A 24,532-nucleotide genomic window follows, 5' to 3' on the forward strand; every position below is an offset into this window, starting at 1 on the left:
TTATATGTTTTAATATTTACATGTTCAATTATTTAGATGTTTCTTTATTTACATGTTCACTTATTTACACATGTTTAATTATTTACATGTTTAAATATTTACATGTTTAATTACTTACCTGTTTAAATACTTTAAATCAGTGACTATTAAACAAACAATAATCTGCTGAATCTAGTTTAGTTTTTCTTCACTTTTCCCTCAGTTTAACGGGGAAGCTGGAATTTCAGTTATCCAAATCAGAAATGTCCACTGCAGCGCCCCCTGGAGTCAGAAATCGGACTTTAGAAATTTGAACAAACTTCACCAATCACAACTTAAAAATGCATCAACGATAATAACAACAAATCTGTAATAATATTCTGTTCATTAGCACTCTGACTTACATTAAATTAGTCACTATCAACCGGTATGGCTAACAATATACAATACATATATATATATATATATATATATATATATTAGGGCTGTCAATCGATTAAAAAAAATTAACTAATTAATCGCACATGTTGAAATTGCGATTAATTAATCGTGATTAATCGCAATTAATCACGATTAACTCAAATAACTTAAAAGTGTTTTCCTTCTTTTTAAAGACAAAACTTCACACAGAGCTGTGTTTTCAAAGAGGCTCCTACCTATAAAGTGCCAGCGAGGTATTTAATATCGTGGATGATAAATTGTTTCTTCAGTGAAACATCAGATTAGTAAAACAAAAAAAGTATATTGAGACCCCATTGGTTCTGTCATCTTTAACACTGAACACAGCAGAACCAGTGGCCTTGGTAACTGACTGACATTCACATATGTCACGTTAACCCTCTGGAGGCTGGGGGCATTTTATACATTTTACAAAATAAATTAAATTCACCGTTTAAAGTCTTTCGCATGTGACACACCCCCACGTGTTATACATCAAACATTCCAGAACAATCTCAGCTCTGAAATAAGGCTCATTGTCCTCGCGCCGTGTTCTCTGGTTCTCTGACTGACAGGCTGCTAAATGAGCCTGACCTGTGAGGTGGGAGGTCCTTTGTGATTTACTGAGTGTTCATTGGTTGTTTTTACCGAAACGGATTGACAAATCATGGTGAAGGTTTCGTGTGACGAGTTCTTTCCGCGCCGCGTCACCCGACGCGTCGCCCCTTCGTTCCTCTGTGTCTCAGAGGGGGAGACGGGAGGAAGGAGGAGCAGGAGGAAACCCGACTGATTCATCCACGAGTTAAACTGATTTCTGCTCCTTATTTTCGCGGAGAAATAATTGTTTTAAAAACGGAAACAGTGTCAAACTGTACTGCCGCGGTTTAAAAAAAAAAAAAAAAAAAAAAGTTGCGTTAATTGCGTTAAAATATTTTTGTGCGTTAACGCGGCCAAATTAATCGCATAGATTAACGCGTTAACGCTGACAGCCCTAATATATATATATACAGGCACGTGCACAGACATTTTGAGGGGCAGGTGCTCAAACCCAAAAAAGGGCACCCAATGCCAAAAAAGAAAATTCTGACAGAGTTGAAGCATTAGCATCAATACACTGATGATGCAATACATCCTCGACCTGTATTTCCTCTGGCAGCATCAGACCGCTAGCTTACATTTTCTTTATGAATAAAGATGAATTATAATATAGCAACGACAGTACAAGCGTTCTGATTGGCTAATGGGTCGTCATGCCAGCCACGTATTGCCCTCCTCGCTGGTTTGATACGGATCCGTACTGCAACAGCCAAGAGCAGTGGTCCTCAAACTAAGGCCCGCGGGCTGTATCCGGCCCGCCTCCACATTTGGCCCGGCCCTCTGAACAAGAGAGGCCTTATGATTTTTTTTTCAGTCTGGCCACGCAAATCCTAGACTAGCCCCTGTTGAATAGAACGGAATAAGAACTCTCGCTCTCTCTTTTCTCTCTCTCTTCTCTCTCTCCTCTCTCTCTCCTCTATCTCCCTCTCTCTCTTTTCTCTCTCTCTCCTCTCTCTCTTCTCTCTCTCCTCTCTCTCTCTCCTCTCTCTCTTCTCTCTCTTCTCTCTCTCCTCTCTCTATTCTCTCTCTCCTCTCTCTCCTCTCTCTCTATTCTCTAAACATAACTAACATCAGTAAACAGCTGCAAAGCTTTGAAATCATGGATTTCGTGAGTTTTTGTTTGTTTATTTGTTTAGGAAACGTCGGACCAGTTGTGACGTCATGTTTTCAGCAGCGCTAATGTTGTGGTTGATTTATCACAAAACAACATCAGGGGACAAACACGTCATAACCTGTTGGTCTGGTGCTGCGGGTCAGAGGAGAAGGAGGTGCAGCCGTTTAGTGGCGCGAGGAGCACTGCGCGGAGGAGGAAGTGGAGGAGGGGGGGGGGGGGGGGGTGGAACTCGTGAGCGTCGCGGAGCGGGTCGGGGCGAAATTCTCACAATAACTCAAATAAATGCCCCGTCGGATATTAAAACACATTTCGGGGGAGTTTATGACAGAGAGAGTAACTTTTATTCTTAAATACTGATGAATGAAAAAAGTGGGCTCCAGCAAAAAGGGCCCTTTACTCATCCAGGGCAAAAGGGGAGGAGCTTGAGCACCACTAGGGCTCTATCTGTGCACGTGCCTGTATATATATATATATATATAGATATATGTGTTTGTCAAGATTGACTTTGATTAAATGGGGTTTGTCTCACCATCGCTACTGCTGTTTTGCAGAAGGCCCGGAACATTTGCCTGTTAAATGCCGACAAAGTCAACTGTTTTTCCAAAATGCAAAAAAACCACACACACAAACAACACACGCACAACACACACACACACACACACATACAGTCCAGTTCTCTATGTCGACAAAATGCATTGATTCTGAAGACACGCAGAGAAGAGCAGCAGAGGCAAACGCTCCCGACAAGGTTGGCATCCTTTCATAATAACCGTAAGTCGTTCATGTTGGATGAATAAACTTCGGGGCTGTTTCGTCGTGTTCAACCCGATTAAATCCCGGGTTTGAACTTTAAATCCCTTTGCACTGAACTTAAAACTCTTCAAACCTCTTTTCAAGCGTCGGTTCCGTTTTTAGTCTAAACTCAGATTAAATGTAATTATGTGGTGCCGTGACTCAGAATTATCTTTAATCTTTCACATTTAGAATGATTAAATGGAATCGAGCGACTGAAAAGTCGGAGGACATTCCAAACCTGTCGAGTTCTTTCATTCTTTAAGTTCAACTGTATCTGAGGCTGAACAGGAAGATAACAACAAGTCTCATTTTTTCCTTACAATGAAAAAAAGTGTTGTCCTATTTTGCAGACACATTTTAGGAGAAAGCTGAATATCATAAGAAAGTTATTGCTTCCCCCCCGCTCCGTGTGCCTCGCCCGGCACCCGACACCGAGAGCATCCTCACCTCGAGTCAGGCTGGAACAGAATCCCATCAAGGACTTTTCCTTTGGATTGAACATGGATCAGATCGACAAAGAATAATTTTTTATTAACGCTTAAACTGTGGGAACTGAGGGGTTTTAATAAAGAGACTTACAGGGCAGGTGAGTCCAGATGGAGTTCGTGACAATCTGAGACGTCAGACTGACGAGACCACAACGACAGGAAGTCAAACAAGTTACAGGAGGCAGGCTCCTTCAAAATAAAGCGAGAAACAAACTAAACCGGGATCATGTTTATTTGGTGTTGGATGTTCTTTAAAGTTCATACTTCTCTGAGCGTTTCCCTGATGATGTCACTTCCTCTTCAGGCCCACGAACATGTCGGTCCACACCTCCCAGAATGTTTCCCACACCCCTCTCAGCTGCTTCGCCTCCCCGCCGGCCTCCTATATCTTCACGGGCTTCACCATCACCAACGCCCTGCTGCTCCTCCCCCTCTCCGTCACCATCCTCTCCTTTTTGTTCCGATGAACCCCGCGGACGTCTTCACCTGCCACGTGGTCGCGATGGAGGTGATCGGCATCTGCGGGTCGGCGAGCTGCTGCTGCGGCGCCCTCCTCCGCCGGGGGAACCTGATGCTCGTGGGCTGCAACACGTTCACCATCATCTCGTGCGTGAAGATGCTGTTCCACGTGCTGACCTGCGTGGAGCGCTACGTGGCCGTCGTCCACCCCATCGTCTACCTGCGCCTGAGCAAGACCGGCGGGGTCGCGATCCGAAACATCGGCATCGGGTGCGTCTGGGCGGCGTTCTCCGGGCTGATGGCGTTGAGGTTTCTCCTCGACCGCAACTTCAACATGATTCTGTTCTTCTGCAATTTGGTGTCGGCCCTCATCGTCAGCTCGTTCTGCAGCCTCTCCGTCCTCCGCGTCCTGAGTCGTCCGGGGCCAGGGGCGGACGGCGGGAACGGGGGGAAGCCCGACGCGTTGAAGCGCAAGGCGTTCGTCACCGTCGCCGCCATCACGGCGGTGCTGCTGCTGCGCTTCGGCGGCAATCTGGTCTGCACTTCTCTGGCGTCCTCGGCCGTGTTGAGCGGCGCCGCCGGCTGCGTGGTCCAGGTCTCAGGAATCTGGTTCTGTCTGCCCAGCAGCTACGTGCTGCCGCTGCAGTTCCTGCACAGGGCGGGAAAACTACCGTGTTTTACTTACAACAGAAAATAAACGGGCATTTAGTCATTTGAATATTGGGCTGAAGGAGCACGATAGTGGCCTCAAGGACATCCCATCATGTCATAATTAAGCTTTGACGTAGTCCCATATATATTGAAGGAGACTAGTAGTATGTATGTCTGTCTGGACAATAAAAATAGTTTCGTTGAATAATATCTCAACAATATAAATCGTCAGATTCCAAACTGAACTGGATGAATTTATACTCTAACATTAAATGCATTTTCTAATTTGTAAGTAAAATAAGGGCTAGATTAAAAAAAATTAAGATTTGGAGATGTGACGTTTAAAATAAGGTAATTTATTTTACTAAAAATGTTCTTTTTCCTGCAGCTTTACATTGAGTTAATTCACGAGTTTAGTCAATAAAAACAAGACTTAATCTCCACGTCGCTCTCCTCTTCTCAGAACAGAAATGTGTGTTTAGGACCTCTATCTGTAGTTTGTGTATATTTCAGCGCTGCTTATCGAAATACACACATTTGATTAGTTGAGTAGCGTCACGTGAGATGACACGTCTCATTGGTCGGTTTCCTGGACCGGTTGTTAAATTAGAAGTGCTTCGTCAAAATGGAATAATCCTCAATGATCTATGGTTGAAGGTCTGGATACAACGTACCGATGCTCCGCCTCCTAATGACCCCCGGCCAATCACAGCTCAGGCAGCATAAGCACAACACAGTCATCAACCAGCTCTAATGTAAAAGAACAGAAACTTATTTTAACCCAAACCATGATGTTTTTTCTGAAAATCTGTGATGTTGTTGCTTAAAACAATTGTTTAATGTTTGAAATTACAAATAAAAGCAGATGTGTGTTTCGACCACATCGGAGAGAATGTGACGCCAAGGGGTCTGACAAAGAGTTGGTTATTTTCTATCTCTCTCTTTCTCACTGTTTGTTGTATCTATCAAATGTTTTTTTATGTCTCATTGTGTTAACATTATATGGCTTTTTCAACAAAATAAATAAACCCGCTCCTGCCAGATCACAACATTAATATTAATTTTTATTGAAAAAGAACAAACTCGCTCAGCCTTAGTTTTTCTTGCTTGAATAAATCTTTATTACAACACAAATCTGATGTTAGAGAGTATCTTGTGACAGGAGGTATAGTAAAGTATCTTTACATTTCACTCTCAGATTCTACACAAAGTGAAGGTTTCTGAGGCCTCTTAAATGACAAAGTCATGACAATAAATACATAAAACATTCCTTTATACCTTATAAATTCACACCATAACACATCCCTGACTACTATGACATTGTCAAAAAGCCGATTGCTCTTATTATCATCATCCAACTGGAGGGTATCAGTCCATTAAATAGATAGTTGACAGAATTCAAACGATGGGAAGACAAGGTCTGCTATTTATTCAAATCATCAACTGTTTTGGATGTTTTTTAAAATTTTAATCACATGTTTGTCCAATACCAATGTATGGACTATACTTCTATACCATATACAGCATAACATACTTGCATTAAAGCCATTGCATAATATCCATTTTCTGAAAAAAGTAGAAACAATGTTCTGTATAAACTGTGCACATACATTTTCTCGACTTAATTTACTTCAGCATTCTTTTTACTCTTATAAGACATCGGAACCTTATTTTTTTTGTTTAATAATCTGGATAGTGCAAGAAAATAAAAGCAACACAACCTATTTTGTTCACACAGGTAAACAAAGATATACTTTTATTAAATAAAGAGAACACAACATGCTTGGATATCAAAAGTACCGAAGAAGAACAAATCAGAAGTGATGTCATTCAGATCTATCCCTTATCCTTATTCAACCCGTCTCACTCACAACATTTCTTTTTCCTACTGCACTAAAAGTTTGCTTTGTGTTTCCTGTGAAAAGAGCATTATCCTCATTGTGTGTTGTTCTTACAACACGTTAGTTTTCCTGCTCTGATTAGAAACAGCAGAGGTAAAACCAGACTGCTGAGGACGTTGAAGCAGTCTGTAATGATTAAAAGCAGACAGTCATCAGTTTCCACCAACATTTTCAAAAGAGCCCAAACTAGACCGACACCACACCTCAACAGAAGGACTCCCAGTATGGCCAGGATGGTGTAGAAAGCCCTCCGCTTTGATTGGTCAACTCTTTCCCTGTCCCCGCCCTGCTCCCTGGGCCCTGGACGAATCAGAATGTAAAGAACAGAAAGGCTGCAGAAGGACATGACGATCACGGAGAAGATCAAGAAGCAAAAAATCAACAACATGAAGTTGAATACAATCTGCACAGTTGATGCTCCAAAGCAAAACAGCCAATCACACGCAAGAATTATCTTCCTGATCCTGATCCCTCGCTCTCTTCTCAGGCCCAGGTAGGTGACGGGATGAACGACAGCCAGGTAGCGCTCCACACAGGTCAGGATGTGAAAGAATGTTTGTCCATACCAGGTGCAAAACATTATAATTTACCCCAACTTTATCAGAGAGTCTTGTTTTAAGTAGATAGCACAGCAGCAGATGGTTCTCCCTAGAACTCCAATCAGCTCGATGGAGGTCAAGTTGAAGGTGAAGCTGTCGGTGTGACTCATCACTGCTGCTGAAGAGCTGGAGCGCTGCTGCCGCCAGCGTTGGAAACCCAGGTAGAGGACGAGGATGAAGAGGGGGGCGAAGAGGAGGATGGTTGTGATGCTGAATATGTAGAAGATTAAGGAGTTTGCTTTGATGAAGAGGCAATGCATGCTCAAAGTGCTGTTAGCATGAAGAAGGGAGTCATTGGAAGAGGAGGAGTTGACTGCCATATCTGGAGGAGACAAAGACAATTAAATGGGAAGAATAACTTAAATACTGGATTGATAGAATTGTCTTTTAACAAGAAACTAAACTGCAGATTTTAATATGAAGCTCCTCTACATAGGGAATTCAGAAAATGCCTCTCGAACTTGAAACTATTTGGTTTCATGGTTTTCTTTTGATTTTGGGCATTTCAAATTAGTTTAATTAACGGCTGTTTAGTTCTTGAGCTAACGTAGTTGTCTCAGCATCATTTCATGCTATAGCTAGAGAACAAAGAACAAAGTTAACTGCTCGGCTCGGTCTCAGTAACTCTGATATTTAGGATGACTTTACTGCTTTTAACTTACTATTTATGATTAAATTAATTCATGCCAATCACTTATCGCTAATGCTAATTAATAGTTTGGTAACTATTGTTAGGATTAAGGTTAGTGTCGTAGTTAAGATCACAAATTACAAAAAATATCTTATTAACATCTTTGTTAGTTTGAGTTTACATGCAAGGCTTCCCACATAGCAAACTGACTCTGTTCCAGATCCGCCCCAAATCTGCCGTAGACTCCGGGAAGGCTCCGCAAAACGGGTCCGGAACGGCGGCTAAATGCACACCGCGCCGGATCCGGAACAGATGCGCGCTGCGTAATATTGGCGGATACGGGGCGGATCCGCCCCGTATCCGCCAATATTACGCAGATATTCATAAAATATTGACCCTTCCATAAAGCGGCTCATTTGGCCCAGATCAAGCTAACAAATATGCATCAATGCAACAACAACAAAATGCAAAAGTAAATAATGTCAAACAGTTTTTTATTTGAAAGGACAAAATTATATACACACACATTTAAAAAAGATATATTTTAAGTCTGTTCAGTGTGGGGGACGTCTACAGTAGCACGCCTCCTGGAGCTACCCCGGTCTGCTGCCAGGTTGAACCACCGAATGGCGTGCTTAAGAACCTGGTCGTCAGTGGACGCATGTGTTGAGTGATTCTTTCTGACAGCATCTGTAATCACACAAGCAGATACAAAATCACATGAATACTCAGTGCAACATAAATCAGACATGCAGTCTAAAATCTAGTGGCTGTCTGGCACTTAAAGTGTGCTATGCTAAATATAGTCAAGTCAAGTCAAGTCAAGTCTTTTATTGTCAGATACACAGAATGACACAGGGTCAGACTGGGCACTGAAATTCTTAGGACAAGGCACCACACAACAACTATCAATAGCCGAACATAATATAACATGACATACACACTGTACAAGAACTCTGAACATAATACTAACATGTAATACATAATAACTAAACTACAGACAAATGGGAGTAGCAGGTAGTGAAAGCAGGTAGTGCAATATAAAGTGTAAGTGTAAGTACAAGGCTGAAAGTGACAGTGTATGTAAAGTGACGAGTGTAAAGTGTCGAGTGCAAAAGTGTAGATCGTGTGTCAGTGTCCATTGAGCAGCCTGATGGCTCTCGGGAAGAAACTGTTCTCCAGTCTCTGTGTGCGAGACCGGATACTACGGTACCGCCTTCCAGAAGGCAGCGGGGTGAACAGGCTGAAGGCTGGATGATGGCAGTCCTTTAGGATCCTGCCAGTCTTCCTGAGGCATCGTGTGGTCTGTGTCCTGCAGGGCTGGGAGCTCCCTACCGATGATGAACTCCGCAGTCCTGACCACACGACGTAGGGCCTTGCGGTCCTTGGCTGTGCAGCTCCCACACTGTGATGCACCCAGTCAGGATGCTTTCTATTGTGCATCTGTAGAAATTGGTGAGGATGACTGAATCCATGCCAAACTTCTTCAGTCTCCTCAGGAAGAAGAGGCGCTTCCGGGCCGCTTTGACCACCTTGTCTGTGTGAGCAGACCAGGTGAGGTCGTTGCTGATGTTGACCCCGAGGAACCTGAAGCAGCTGACCATCTCCACTCCATAGAGCTAATATATCATATAACTATTATGTAAAGGTATAGTTGAGTAACATTCACCTAAATAGAGAATAAAGTTGCAATTCAAACATTTTATTTAGAAACATGGTTATTCGTAAGTTTGAACACAAAGACCTCCGGGTGAAATCAAATTGTTTTAATTATATATGAGTTACTTACAGGAGCAAAGTCTTGGACGTCATTAGATTGAAAGATTTTTTTCCATTAATCCCTTTCCAATTTATGGATTTGCCAACATCATCAGTGAACATGCGTGCGAGGATGTTCCACGTTGCACGTTTTACATCATGTCCTCCGATTGTTCCCAGGAGGAAATCTAAAATGGATAGAAAAGTACTATTAATATTTGATATTGTTTAAAAACATTACCATCAAACAGGGTATTATCTAGTGTTAATGACATACAATAGATTTTAATGAGCTTTAGTGAGATTCTTAAAAAAAAAAACTCACCAATCTTCTTCATTATAGCGTTGGCTGGATCTTTGAGCTGTTGCTCGTAAAAAGGTAAGAAGGTAACGATTAAGAGATTTTACATCAAATATGGAAACATCAAGTGTTATACAACGCCATTAATCCAATCGTAATAATCATATTCACTTGGATTCAATGTGACAGTGTGTATTGCATGTCTCGTATCAATTTACCATCGTTAACATTGTAAAAGTGAAATGATTAAAAAGGTTCAATTTGAATCCCATAGCCGTTTGAGTTGTTGCTCACCACAGCAGGCAATGGTGTCTGAACCACACCTCGCCAGGTTGGTGTGTACCCTGCATGGCTTGTTCGCTGTCCTGCTGGTGATGAAGTCTGTGGTGGAGATGGGACAATAGTTGGAGGAGGGGCAACTGTTCCGCTAGTAGATTCTTAAAACAAAACAAAAACTCACCACACTCTTCTTCATTATAGCGTTGGCTGGATCTTTGAGCTGTTGCTCAAACAGGTCCACTTCCTCCATTGTGGTCAACGGAAACGGGTCTCTCCACTCCACTTCTTGACCAGACATTTGTATCACACTGGGGCGAACAAAGCTGTCAACTTTGCCAGTTAATTGATGGACCTGCTGTGTAAGCATCTCCAGCATGGCCAGGATTTAAACTTGAGCAGCTATAAAAAACATTAGAATAACATTTAAAAAAGGTAACGATTAAGAGATTTGACATCACCACAGCAGGCAATGGCGTCTGAACCACACCTCGCCCCTCGCCAGGTTGGTGTGTACCCCTGGCTTGTTCGCTGTCCTGCTGGTGATGAAGTCCGTGGTGGAGGAGGGGCAATAGTTGGAAGAGGGGCAAATATTATTTGTCATACTATAACATTGAATGACAGACACTTTATTTTATTAAGGTAAAAGAGTTCTAAAGAATAAAATGTATACACATTTACTCACACAGGCATTGGCTTTCTCCTTTTAGGAATTGCCTCCTCTTCTGAATGGAGATCGGATGTGTCACAGGACATACTTTTTTAACCATCGCCTTGCCACCAAGTAATCATCTAAAAATTAAGTCAAAACACAATGAAAAAGTACAGAATTATGACCAGAACAATGTGATTAAAATGTTGTTTTCCCCCCCATATGTAACATAAGGTAAATGATTTTTTATATTTGTTTAATCTGCTAATTATTAGAATATTAATATAATTAGCATACCACATGATCTAATTATTCTTACATCATGTGTCTGCCAGTCAGGTTGAGGTTCTTCGGCACCTCGGACAGCCTTGTCCACCCTTTCGTCCCTCGGGTAATTTGGCCAAACGCAGAAACTACCACCGTACCAGCTTTGTGGCACGACTGCTACTGTAAAAAAATGTGTGCTTACCTGAATTGTAGAGATCGATCCTGATGAACACTTCTGTAAAACTGAGGATGACATTGCAAATTGTAAATTAAGTGCTGAGAATTCAATACATACGAATTAAATAAAAACAGGTTTGTGCTGGCCATCTTTATTAGCTCGCGAGCTAGCGCTCCTCGTTTTTAGCTCGCGAGCTAGCACTCCTCGTTATTAGCTTGTGAGCTAGAGCTTCTCGTTATTAGCTCGCGAGCTAGCGCTCCTCGTTTTTAGCTCGCGAGCTAGCGCTCCTCGTTATTAGCTCGCGAGCTAGCACTCCTCGTTATTAGCTTGTGAGCTAGAGCTTCTCATTATTAGCTCGCGAGCTAGCGCTAGCTCCTCGTTATTGCCCAGCTTCCATCGCGCACCCAATGTATACGGCTCCAACATTGGGTGCGCTGAATTTTCAGTGGTTATAACCACTTGCTGCAGAAGATAGCTAACCCTAACCGAGATAGTTCGAAAACTAGCCATAATTCGACAGTAGCAACACAATTCAACACTTACCTAAGTAGTACGTCTGGCGCGAAGAGCTGCAGGTTTGAAAATACCAGTTTGGAAAGTCGAGGCGCAGAAGTAGGAGGAGCACGATTTGGAACATCCGCCTGGGGCAAAGTTAACACCGCTGCGTGATCCAGCGGTGTTAACTCATGTGATCCAGCGGTGTTTGCTCATGTGATCCGGATCGCGATGGAAGCTGGGCAATAACGAGGAGCTAGCGCTAGCTCGCGAGCTAATAATGAGAAGCTCTAGCTCACAAGCTAATAACGAGGAGTGCTAGCTCGCGAGCTAATAACGAGGAGCGCTAGCTCGCGAGCTAAAAACGAGGAGCGCTAGCTCGCGAGCTAATAACGAGAAGCTCTAGCTCACAAGCTAATAACGAGGAGTGCTAGCTCGCGAGCTAAAAACGAGGAGCGCTAGCTCGCGAGCTAATAAAGATGGCCAGCACAAACCTGTTTTTATTTAATTCGTATGTATTGAATTCTCAGCACTTAATTTACAATTTGCAATGTCATCCTCAGTTTTACAGAAGTGTTCATCAGGATCGATCTCTACAATTCAGGTAAGCACACATTTTTTTACAGTAGCAGTCGTGCCACAAAGCTGGTACGGTGGTAGTTTCTGCGTTTGGCAAATTACCCGAGGGACGAAAGGGTGGACAAGGCTGTCCGAGGTGCCGAAGAACCTCAACCTGACTGGCAGACACATGATGTAAGAATAATTAGATCATGTGGTATGCTAATTATATTAATATTCTAATAATTAGCAGATTAAACAAATATAAAAAATCATTTACCTTATGTTACATATGGGAAAACAACATTTTAATCACATTGTTCTGGTCATAATTCTGTACTTTTCATTGTGTTTTGACTTAATTTTAGATGATTACTTGGTGGCAAGGCGATGGTTAAAAAAGTATGTCCTGTGACACATCCGATCTCCATTCAGAAGAGGAGGCAATTCCTAAAAGGAGAAAGCCAATGCCTGTGTGAGTAAATGTGTATACATTTTATTCTTTAGAACTTTTTACCTTAATAAAATAAAGTGTCTGTCATTCAATGTTATAGTATGACAAATAATATTTGCCCCTCTTCCAACTATTGCCCCTCCTCCACCACGGACTTCATCACCAGCAGGACAGCGAACAAGCCAGGGGTACACACCAACCTGGCGAGGGGCGAGGTGTGGTTCAGATGCCATTGCCTGCTGTGGTGATGTCAAATCTCTTAATCGTTACCTTTTTAAAATGTTATTCTAATGTTTTTTATAGCTGCTCAAGTTTAAATCCTGGCCATGCTGGAGATGCTTACACAGCAGGTCCATCAATTAACTGGCAAAGTTGACAGCTTTGTTCGCCCCAGTGTGACACAAATGTCTGGTCAAGAAGTGGAGTGGAGAGACCCGTTTCCGTTGACCACAATGGAGGAAGTGGACCTGTTTGAGCAACAGCTCAAAGATCCAGCCAACGCTATAATGAAGAAGAGTGGTGAGTTTTTTTTTTTTTTAAGAATCTACTAGCGGAACAGTTGCCCCTCCTCCAACTATTGTCCCATCTCCACCACAGACTTCATCACCAGCAGGACAGCGAACAAGCCATGCAGGGTACACACCAACCTGGCGAGGTGTGGTTCAGACACCATTGCCTGCTGTGGTGAGCAACAACTCAAACGGCTATGGGATTCAAATTGAACCTTTTTAATCATTTCACTTTTTACAATGTTAACGATGGTAAATTGGATACGAGACATGCAATACACACTGTCACATTGAATCCAAGTGAATATGATTATTACGATTGGATTAATGGTTGTATAACACTTGATGTTTCCATATTTGATGTAAAATCTCTTAATCGTTACCTTCTTACCTTTTTACGAGCAACAGCTCAAAGATCCAGCCAACGCTATAATGAAGAAGAGTGGTGAGTTTTTTTTTTTTAAGAATCTCACAAAGCTCATTAAAATCTATTGTATGTCATTAACACTAGATAATACCCTGTTTGATGGTAATGTTTTTAAACAATATCAAATATTAATAGTACTTTTCTATCCATTTTAGATTTCCTCCTGGGAACAATCGGAGGACATGATGTAAACGTGCAACGTGGAACATCCTCGCACGCATGTTCACTGATGATGTTGGCAAATCCATAAATTGGAAAGGGATTAATGGAAAAAAATCTTTCAATCTAATGACGTCCAAGACTTTGCTCCTGCGTAAGTAACTCATATATAATTAAAACAATTTGATTTCACCCGGAGGTCTTTGTGTTCAAACTTACGAATAACCATGTTTCTAAATAAAATGTTTGAATTGCAACTTTATTCTCTATTTAGGTGAATGTTACTCAACTATACCTTTACATAATAGTTATATGATATATTAGCTCTATGGAGTGGAGATGGTCAGCTGCTTCAGGTTCCTCGGGGTCAACATCAGCAACGACCTCACCTGGTCTGCTCACACAGACAAGGTGGTCACTGCGGCCCGGAAGCGCCTCTTCTTCCTGAGGAGACTGAAGAAGTTTGGCATGGATTCAGTCATCCTCACCAATTTCTACAGATGCACAATAGAAAGCATCCTGACTGGGTGCATCACAGTGTGGGAGCTGCACAGCCAAGGACCGCAAGGCCCTACGTAGTGTGGTCAGGACTGCGGAGTTCATCATCGGTAGGGAGCTCCCAGCCCTGCAGGACACATACCGCACACGATGCCTCAGGAAGACTGGCAGGATCCTAAAGGACTGCCATCATCCAGCCTTCAGCCTGTTCACCCCGCTGCCTTCTGGAAGGCGGTACCGTATCATCGGTCTCGCACACAGAGACTGGAGAACAGTTTCTTCTGTGTATCTGACAATAACTATCTTGACTTGACTTGACTATATTTAGCATAGCACACTTTAAGTGCCAGACAGCCACTAGATTTTAGACTGCATGTCTGATTTATGTTGCACTGAGTATTCATGTGATTTTGTATCTGCTTGTGTGATTACAGATGCTGTCAGAAAGAATCACTCAACACATGCGTCCACTGACGACCAGGTTCTTAAGCACGCCATTCGGTGGTTCAACCTGGCAGCAGACCGGGTAGCTCCAGGAGGCGTGCTACTGTAGACGTCCCCACACTGAACAGACTTAAAATATATCTTTTTAAATGTGTGTATATAAATTTGTCCTTTCAAATAAAAAACTGTTTGACATTATTTACGTTTTCATTTTGTTGTTGTTGCATTGATGCATATTTGTTAGCTTGATCTGGGCCAAATGAGCCGCTTTATGGAAGGGTCAATATTTTATGAATATCTGCGTAATATTGGCGGATACGGGGCGGATCCGCCCCGTATCCGCCCCGTATCCGCCAATATTACGCAGCGCGCATCTGTTCCGGATCCGGCGCGGTGTGCATTTAGCCGCCGATCCGGACCCGTTTTGCGGAGCCTTCCCGGAGTCTATGGCGGATTTGGGGCGGATCTGGAACGGAGTCAGTTTGCTATGTGGGTAACACCGCTGCGTGATCCAGATGCTGTTTGATCCGGATCCGGGGCGGATCCAGATCACATGAGCAAACCGAGTGCGACAGTAGGGCGGATCCGCCCCGGAATCAGCTGCTATCTGGGTTGTTTATGTCAATGCTAGCATTTAGCAATAGCGCTAGCTACACCTATGCTAACGATTAACATCAGCGATAGAAAGAGGCTCGTAGAAAGAGACGGCTGCTCTCCACACTCTTTAGAGTTGGAAGGATTCAGAGGGAGGCGGGGTTCATTGGTGATAACACCTGCCTCCAGATCAGCCAACAGCAAATCCAGGTGCAACAGCTGGAATTCAACCAATAGCAGGCAGTCGCTTTGCATAACACAATAAATCAAATGCCAAGTCAACATTTGGACCTGAATCCATCAACAACACTACTAAAGACACATAAACAAGGTGTGTACACTAAATACCATGAGCTGTTTGGATAAGTGATTGGCATGAACTTATTGAATAGTAAGTTAAAAACAGTAAAGTCGGACTAAATATCAGAGATACTTAAATCGAGCAGAGCAGTTTGATTTGTGCTTTTTCTGTAGCTATACCATGAAATGATGCTGAAACAAGTACGTTCGCTCAAGAACTAGCCAGCCGTTAATTAAACTTATTTGAAACACCCAATATCACAATATTGCCTATAAGGCTTTTATAATAACAACATCCTCTGTCCTTGGAGGCACAAGAAAAATGAAAATATTTGATCCAGACAAAACACAGGAGGGATTTTCTTTGTTAAATGAGTATAGCATAGCAATTTATTTAGCCTTTCACATCGATTGTGGCAGCTCTAGGGCACTTTATTTCCAATAGCTTGTTCAGCTCGTTGGTGACTTATTCCGATGCCCCAAGAAAATCATGAAAGCAAATAGTTTCACGTTCCATGGGCATTTTCCTAATTTTGGTAGAAATCTTTGTAGAGTCGATTCATTTAAAACTCTGCAGTTTAGTTCCTTGTTGAAAGACATTTCCATCAATCCAGTATTTAAGTTATTGCCATGTACTACTCTTTGTCTCTTTCAGATATGACTCCCTTCTTCATGCTAACAGCACTTTGAGCATGCATTTCCTCTTCATCAAACCAAACTCCTTAATCTTCACCATATTTAGCATCACAAAACTCCTCCTCTTCCTCCCTCTCTACGTCTTCATCCTCTACCTGGGCTTCCAACACTGGCGGCAGCAGCGCTCCAGCTCTTCAGCAGCAGTGATGAGTCACACCGACAGCTTCACCTTCAACTTGACCTCCATCGAGCTGATTGGTTCTTTAGGGTCCATCACCTGCTGCTGTGCTATCTACTTAAAACAAGACTCTGTGTTAACGTTGGGCTTCTTCCCTATGACTTTCACCTGGTATGGACAAACATTGTTCCACATCCTGACCTGTGTGGAGCGCTACCTGGCTGTCGTTCATCCCGTCACCTACCTGGGCCTGAGAAGAGAGCGAGGGATCAGGATCAGGAACATCAGCGTTGGGAGTGTTTGGCTGGTCTGCTTCGGACAAACCATTCTGCAGACTTTAGTAAACTTCACATCGTTTAATCTCTGCTTAATTTTTCTCTCCTTGTTCATCACCGCTTTCTGCAGCCTTTCTGTTCTTTGCATTCTGATTCGTCCAGGGCCCAAGTTTTACATTTGATGTTGTTAAAATTAACAAAATACAAGTTTTGTAAACATCTGAAAGTTGTCTTTGCTCATGTTTTCACGAAAACTTTAACAAGGCGTCTGTATTAAATGTGTTCATAATTTCCTGGCTTAAAGTCATTGTTTATCAGTTTCCTGGTCTAACGTGAACTGGTCTAGCAAGTCCTGGTCTTACATGACCTTTTGTATTTCCTAAAACTAAGAGGTCTAACAGCCTTTAACATAACAAAATCACAGAAAGTGGGCGACAAATTTAAATGTGTCTACACTTTAATGTGTTCGGGCCTTGACTGGCATCATGCATGATTATTTTTGGAAGGATTGTAATTCAATTCAATTCAGTTTATTTGTATAGCCCAATTTCACAAATTACAAATTTGTCTCGGAGTGCTTTACAATCTGTACACATAGACATCCCTGCCCCAAAACCTCACATCGGACCAGGAAAAACTCCCAAATAACCCTTCAGGGGGAAAAAAAGGGAAGAAACCTGGAGGAGAGCAACAGAGGAGGATCCCTCTCCAGGATGGACAGATGCAATAGATGTAATGTGTACAGAAGGACAGATTTAGAGTTAAAATACATTCAATGAATATGACAGAGTGTATGAATAGTTCATAGTAGGCATATTCCACGATGGAGACCTCCACGATCCATCAGGCAGATGGCGGTGGGGAGGAGGAGTGGGCGGAGTCTCAACAGTGGGCGGAGTCTCAACAGGACAGTGGCGTAGTCATGAGCAGGAATTCCACGACCCAGACGATCCATCAGGCAGATAGGATCTATGCCGTCTCATAGGGTCCGATGACCCCATGAGACGTGAAGTCAAAAGGACTCCGGGGAGAAAGCAGAGTTAGTAACATGTGATTGAGAGATGAACATTCATCCTTAAGGAGAGAAGAAATAGGAGATAGGTACTCAGTGCATCCTAAAACGTCCCCCGGCAGCTATAAGCCTATAGCAGCATATCAAGGGGCTGGACCAGGGCAAACCTGATTCAGCCCTAACTATAAGCTCTGTCAAAGAGGAAGGTCTTAAGTCTACTCTTAAACGAGGTGACTGTGTCTGCCTCCCGGACTGAAATTGGAAGCTGGTTCCATAAAAGAGGAGCTTGATAACTAAAGGCTCTGGCTCCCATTCTACTTTTTAAGACTCTAGGAACTACAAGTAGTCCCGCATTTAGTGAGCGTAGCTCTCTAGTGGGGCAATATGGTACTACAAGCTCCTTAAGATATGATGGAGCATCACCAATCAAGGCTTTGTAGGTTAAGAGAAGAATTTTAAAAGTGATTCTTGATTTTACTGGGAGCCAGTGCAGAGCAGCTAGTGCAGGAGTGATATGATCTCTTTTCTTAGTTTTAGTGAGAACACGAGCTGCAGCATTCTGGATCAACTGGAGGGACCTAAGAGATTTATTAGAGCAGCCTGATAATAAGGAGTTGCAGTAATCCAGTCTCGAAGTAACGAACGCGTGAACCAATTTTTCTGCATCTTTTTGAGACAAGATGTGCCTGATTTTTGAAATATTACGTAGATGAAAGAATGCAGTCCTTGAGATTTGCTTTACGTGGGAGTTAAAGGACAAGTCCCGATCAAAGATAACGCCAAGATTCTTTACAGTGGTGTTGGATGCCAGGGCAATGCCGTCTACAGAATCCACATCACCAGATAATTGATCTCTGAGGTGCTCAGGGCCGATTAAAATTACTTCGGTTTTGTCTGAGTTTAACATCAAGAAGTTGCAGGTCATCCATGTTTTATGTCTTTAAGACATGCTTGAATTTTACAGAGTTGGTTGCTCTCCTCTGGTTTTATCGATAGATATAGTTGAGTATCATCTGCATAACAATGAAAGTTTATGGAGTGTTTCCTGATAATATTGCCCAAAGGAAGCATGTATAAGGTAAATAAAATTGGTCCAAGCACGGAACCTTGTGGAACTCCGTGATTAACGTTGGTGGTTATCGAGGCGTCATCGTTTACAAATACAAACTGAGATCGATCTGATAAATAAGCAACAGTCTATTACAAAGCAAATCACAGAAAGTGGGCATTTATTGGGGTCCTCATAACGTCAAGTAAAATTCAACGAAAACCCCGCGTTCTCCTCCGTATTCGTCTTTAATTGCCATAAGATCATCCATAAAGAAAATGGAAGTCGATCGGACAAGTTTTGTTGGAGGAATCCATAAATTTATAACGGCAAAAAATGACAAATTCAAGCAAAAAACGGCAAAAAAGCCCCCAAAAGTCCCAAAACGCCAAAAAACGCCTTACTTTGGCGAAATATTGTATCACCCCCTATAGTTCAAATATCACAAGATTTATTGTGCATATTCCAGGATCCAATTTGCACATGTACTGCAAGTTTGGAGTGATTAGTTGCAATAGTGTAAGAGTTGCGAGCATTGAAATACAAGACTCGCATCTAAGAGGTTAATTGGGCCATTTAATCTTCATAAAATGAGTATCAAAAACCATTTGATACAGAGTAAGTGATTTAGCTTCAATAATGATCAACAGAAAGTTTGAGAGTTTAGATCAGCGGTCCCCAACCTTTTTTGAGCAATGGACCGGTTTTGTGTCAGACAACATTTTGGGAAAAAGAAGAGTGTGGCAACTGTGTCTGATTTGGCCACGGCTGCTGGTGATTGGCAATCACTCAGCAGCCGAGGCCACCCTTATAAAAGCTCCCACTCGAGAGTGGAGGGAGAGGTGAGCAGAGGCGCGTGTTTTGTGGTCTGCACGGTGTCGTGTGTGCGGAATAAAACATGTCTTGGAACAAACCCTCTTGCTGTCTGGCGGATCCTTGGTGCTGAGGGGGGAAACCCACGGGTGGCGGCCTCAGGCGTGCTACAATGGAGCCCAACGTGGGGCCCCTGAGGACCCAGTGCCTGAAAGGGATGGAGCCAGACCAGGAGGAAGAGCTGATGAGCAGCTTGGGCCAGATACTGGCCCGGATAGAGGAGATGGGGCGGGCACAGGCGGAGGAGAGCCGCCTGTTCCTCGGAACCCGCCGGCGCTGTGGCAGACTCCCGTTCCCCGTGACCCGTCGCCGCAGCCGACCCCCGAGCCCCGGGAGCCATCGGAGCTGCCGACCCCCGAGGTCCAGGAGCCATCGGAGCTGCCGACCCCAGAGCCCCAGGACCCGTCGGAGCTGCCGACCCCCGAGGTCCAGGAGCCGTCGGAGCTGCCGGACCCAGAGCCCCAGGACTCGTCGGAGCTGCAGAACCCCGAGGTCCAGGACCCGTCGGAGCTGCCGACCCCCGAGGTCCAGGACCCGTTGGAGCTGCCGGACCCAGAGCCCCAGGACCCGTCGGAGCTGCCGAACCCAGAGCCCCAGGACCCGTCGGAGCTGCCGGACCCAGAGCCCCAGGACCCGTCGGAGCTGCCGAACCCAGAGCCCCAGGACCCGTCGGAGCTGCCGAACCCAGAGCCCCAGGACCCGTCGGAGCTGCCGAACCCAGAGCCCCAGGACTCGTCGGAGCTGCCGAACCCCGAGATCCAGAACTCGTCGGAGCTGCCGAACCCAGAGCCCCAGGACCCGTAGGAGCTGCCGACCTCCGAGCCCTAGGACCCGTCGGAGCGGCCGACCCCCGAGCCGACCCGTCGGTGGAGGGCCGACTCCGGATCCCCGTGCCCTGTCGGAGGTACCAGCTACCGCTGCTCCGGCTCCATCCCGGCCGGTCCCGGCTCCCCGTTCCCCGTCCCCCCCGTCCCGAACCCCAGAGCCCCCACATCCTAAGCAGTCGACCCCAGAGCCCCCTCCTGCCGAGCCCGGTCCCGGTCCCCCAGGGCCCCTCCTCCGCCCAAGCTCTCATGGGGGGGGGGAGGGGGAGTAGGTTAGGCCGGATGGAGCCCCGGCCTAAATCGAGTGGTGTGGCAGCTGTGTCTGACTTGGCCTCGGCTGCTGGTGATTGGCAATCACTCAGCAGCCGAGGCCACCCTTATAAAAGCTCCCACTCGAGAGTGGAGGGAGAGGTGAGCAGAGGCACGTGATTTGCGGTCTGCTCGGTGTCGTGTGTGCGGAATAAAACATGTCTTTGAACCAAACCTCTTGCTGTCTGGCGGATCCTTGGTGCTGGGGGGGGAAACCCACGGGTGGCGGCCTCAGGCCTGCTACGAAGAAGAAAAAGAAGAAGAGGAGAAGAAAAGAAGACGGGAGGCACAAAAAAAGAAGCCTCCTACATGCGCTCTTTCTTCATCAAAGCTTAAGATCCCAAAAAACCCAACGGCCGTGTAGCAATCGCATATAACTTGTGGTCAAGGGCCTTCACCCCCCCTTCTCAGCATACTTAAATCATAACGCTTCAACTAAGCAAGTCCATACCACACATCTAAGTAGGGCATGGATCCCATTAGCCATCACGGGCCACAGCACACATCCAAGTAGGGCTCACAGCCCATTAGCCATCACGGGCCACAGCACACATCCAAGTAGGGCTCACAGCCCATTAGCCATCACGGGCCACAGCACACATCCTAGTAGGGCTCACAGCCCATTAGCCATCAGGGGCCACAGCACACATCCAAGTAGGGCTCACAGCCCATTAGCCATCAGGGGCCACAGCACACATCCAAGTAGGGCTCGCAGCCCATTAGCCATCAGGGGCCACAGCACACATCCAATCAGGTCAGTGGGTAGCTGGTCCATCTTTCAATCAGGGGGTTGGAGGCTCAATCCCCGCCCTAGTCGATGTGTCCTTGAGCAAGACACTTAACCCTGAATTGCTTCCTGGAGCTGAGTCTACCGTGTATGAATGTAACAGGATTGTAAGTCGCTTTGGATAAAAGCGTCAGCTAAATGACATGTAATGTAACACATTTAATACAGATGCCTTGTTAAAGTTTTCGTGAAAAAGTTTGAAAAGAAAACTTTGAGATGTTTACAAAACTTTTACTTATAATAATTAACATATAATTGTAATAATACCCAATATAAAACTCAGTGATCCTCAGTTGTTCTTGTTTGAATATATGTTTATTGCAAGACAAAGCTGATGTAAGAGAGGATATTGTTAATAGACGACACAGTCATACCGAAAACATAAAGTCTCTTTATATTTCATTTAGTTTATATGTTACATAGATTCTGCACAGTTTGAAGTTTTCTGAGGCCTCTCTAATGATAAAGTCATGACAAAAGAAGAATGAAATATTCCTTCATGCATAATATATTCATATCACAACAATGTAATCCAACTGTGGTTCATCAATCCATTAGAAGGACAGTTGACTTCAATGGCAGGACGGTAAAGCCTTCTGTGTATTCAAATCACATCGTCACCAACTGTTTTGCATGGTCATGATATTGTAATCCACATTTTTTTTGTACACCTTTTTGGTTCTTGTATACAATATATCTGTTGTGTCAGTTGAATGTCTCCAGAGGTTGAATCACACAAAATAAACATATGAATTGTTTTAAGGCGTTACATGTCTGATTCATGTGATACAGCCCTGTAGTACCAAATATATCAAATCATCTACTATACTTCTATACCGTTAACAGTTTAATATGCATGCATGTACATCCTTTAATAATATCCATGAATTGAGAAAAGTTAATCGATTGTATATGAACTCCCGATATATTTGTTGTTGTTGTGTGTATATATAAACTCCATAAAGTAGTAAGTTAAATACCCCATAATATAATGATTCCAGAATGCTCTTTACTCCAATAATCATTTGAATAAATGATATTAACTCTTTCTAGCAAGCCTGACTCACTACACATAAAATATACAGATTATCTGTAATTCAATTGCAATAAAAATATAAAAGGATGTTTTAAAAGTCTTAATAAATGCTTCCTTAGGTCTGTCCAATGACAAGTACACAACTTTTAAAATGCTTGTTGTTTTAATGGAGGTGGATCGATCAGAACCGGGCTTTGCTAACATTGTAGCTGCTCCATCAACATTCAAAATATTGTCATACAAGCTTGAGAATAGTCTCAGAGTAATTGTTTTTACAATAAACAGTTTAATAATATGTGTAAACATACATACATATAAAGTTTAATTCGGTCTCACACATATAAAGGTGTCATAGACTCTGGGTACAGGTGACCACAGTCGGCTTCTTTCCACCATGTCTAAGTCAACAACATCACGACGACAGGAACAATAATATCAATGCTGATTGGCTATCTTGATAAAGAGTCTAACTTCTCTTTAGTTAAAACATTTACTTTACTTTTACTTTGTAATAAATCTAACCGGACTAAAGTTTGCTTTGCGTTTCATATGGAAACAGCTTCATCTTCATTGTGTGTTGTTCTTACATGTTAGTTTTCCTGCTCTGGTGAGAAACAGCAGAGGTAAAATCAGACTGCTGGGGACATTGAGCCAGTTTTTAACCGCTATAAGTAAACAGTGATCAGTTTTTCCCAAAACAGGAAAAAGAGCCCAAGCCAGACATAGAGCACACCTAAACAAAAGGACTCCCAGTATGGCCATGATGGTGTAAAAAGCCCTCTGCTTTGATTGGTCAACCCTTTCCCTGTCCCCGCCCTGTTTCCCGGGCCCTGGACGAATCAGAATGCAAAGAACAGAAAGGCTGCAGAAAGAGGTGATGACCAAGGAGAAAATAAAGAAAATGAAATCAAACAATGAGAACTCAAATAAAATGTGCAGAATGGTTTGTCCGAAGCAGAGCAGCCAAACACTCCCAACGCTGATGTTCCTGATCCTGATCCCTCGCTCTCTTCTCAGGCCCAGGTAGGTGACGGGATGAACGACAGCCAGGTAGCGCTCCACACAGGTCAGGATGTGAAAGAATGTTTGTCCATACCAGGTGAAAGTAAGAAGAAAGAAGCCCAACGTTAACACAGAGTCTTGTTTTAAGTAGATAGCACGGCAGCAGATGATGGACCCTAAAGAACCAATCAGCTCGATGGAGGTCAAGTTGAAGGTGAAGCTGTCGGTGTGACTCATCACTGCTGCTGAAGAGCTGGAGCGCTGCTGCCGCCAGCGTTGGAAGCCCAGGTAGAGGATGAAGACGTAGAGAGGGAGGAAGAGGAGGATGTTTGTGATGCTGAATATGGTGAAGATTAAGGAGTTTGGTTTGATGAAGAGGCAATGCATGCTCAAAGTGCTGTTAGCATGAAGAACGGAGTCATTGGAAGAGGAGGAGTTTACTGCCATATCTGGAGGAGACAAAGACAATTTAATGGGAAGAATGACTTAATTACTGGATTGATAGAATTGTCTTTTAAGAAGAAACTAAACTGCAGATTTTAAAATGAAGCTCCTCTACCAGTGACATTCAGAAAATGCCTCTCGAACGTGAAACTATTTGGTTCCATGGTTTTCTTGGAGCATCAGAATAAGTCACCGTGGAGCTGAACAAATAAAGTGTCTCAGAGCGTCGTGCTGCTTTTGCCACAATTGATGTGAAAGGCCAGGAGCCTTTCACATCAATTGTGGCCAATCAGCCAACAGCAAATCCAGGTGCAACAGATGGATTTCAACCAATAGTAGGCAGTCGCTTTGCATATGTATGATGCAATAAGTCAAATGCAAAGTCAACATTTGGACCTGAATCCATCAACAACACTACTAAAGACACATAAACAAGGTGTGTACAGTCAACTAAAAAGTGCTGTGGGGTTTACCTTCCCTTTAATACATTAATATTGTAAATTATATAAATGTCCCTTTCATCAAAGCTGAAGGCAGACTTTGAGAAAACCACCTCGTTGTTAAAATAAAGGATCAATTGTTCAAG

General features: G+C 43.6%; 3 long non-coding RNA genes across 8 annotated transcripts; 2 read left to right on the forward strand and 1 right to left on the reverse strand.

Moving 5' to 3' along the window:
• Positions 1-9,738: 9,738 nt before the first annotated feature.
• LOC130211895 (uncharacterized) lies at positions 9,739-11,741 on the reverse strand. 5 transcript variants are annotated; one of them, XR_008835190.1, is made up of 7 exons: positions 11,628-11,741; positions 10,959-11,149; positions 10,673-10,779; positions 10,478-10,523; positions 10,172-10,389; positions 10,006-10,092; positions 9,739-9,772 (listed from the first exon to the last, which is right to left on the reverse strand). It is a non-coding gene; the product is annotated as an uncharacterized LOC130211895 (long non-coding RNA). The 5 variants fall into 5 exon arrangements; XR_008835193.1 differs by having other exon boundaries at positions 10,449-10,523; XR_008835192.1 differs by having other exon boundaries at positions 10,478-10,526.
• A 511-nt stretch (positions 11,742-12,252) lies between these two features.
• LOC130211900 (uncharacterized) lies at positions 12,253-13,104 on the forward strand. 2 transcript variants are annotated; one of them, XR_008835194.1, is made up of 3 exons: positions 12,253-12,332; positions 12,506-12,612; positions 12,761-13,104. It is a non-coding gene; the product is annotated as an uncharacterized LOC130211900 (long non-coding RNA). The 2 variants fall into 2 exon arrangements; XR_008835195.1 differs by having other exon boundaries at positions 12,265-12,354.
• Positions 13,105-13,723: 619 nt separating this feature from the next.
• LOC130211923 (uncharacterized) lies at positions 13,724-14,705 on the forward strand. The gene is made up of 3 exons (XR_008835201.1): positions 13,724-13,840; positions 13,961-14,294; positions 14,619-14,705. It is a non-coding gene; the product is annotated as an uncharacterized LOC130211923 (long non-coding RNA).
• The last annotated feature ends 9,827 nt before the right edge of the window (positions 14,706-24,532 follow it).

This window comes from Pseudoliparis swirei, chromosome 21, assembly GCF_029220125.1.
Source record: "Pseudoliparis swirei isolate HS2019 ecotype Mariana Trench chromosome 21, NWPU_hadal_v1, whole genome shotgun sequence".
NCBI classification, from domain to species: domain Eukaryota; kingdom Metazoa; phylum Chordata; class Actinopteri; order Perciformes; family Liparidae; genus Pseudoliparis; species Pseudoliparis swirei.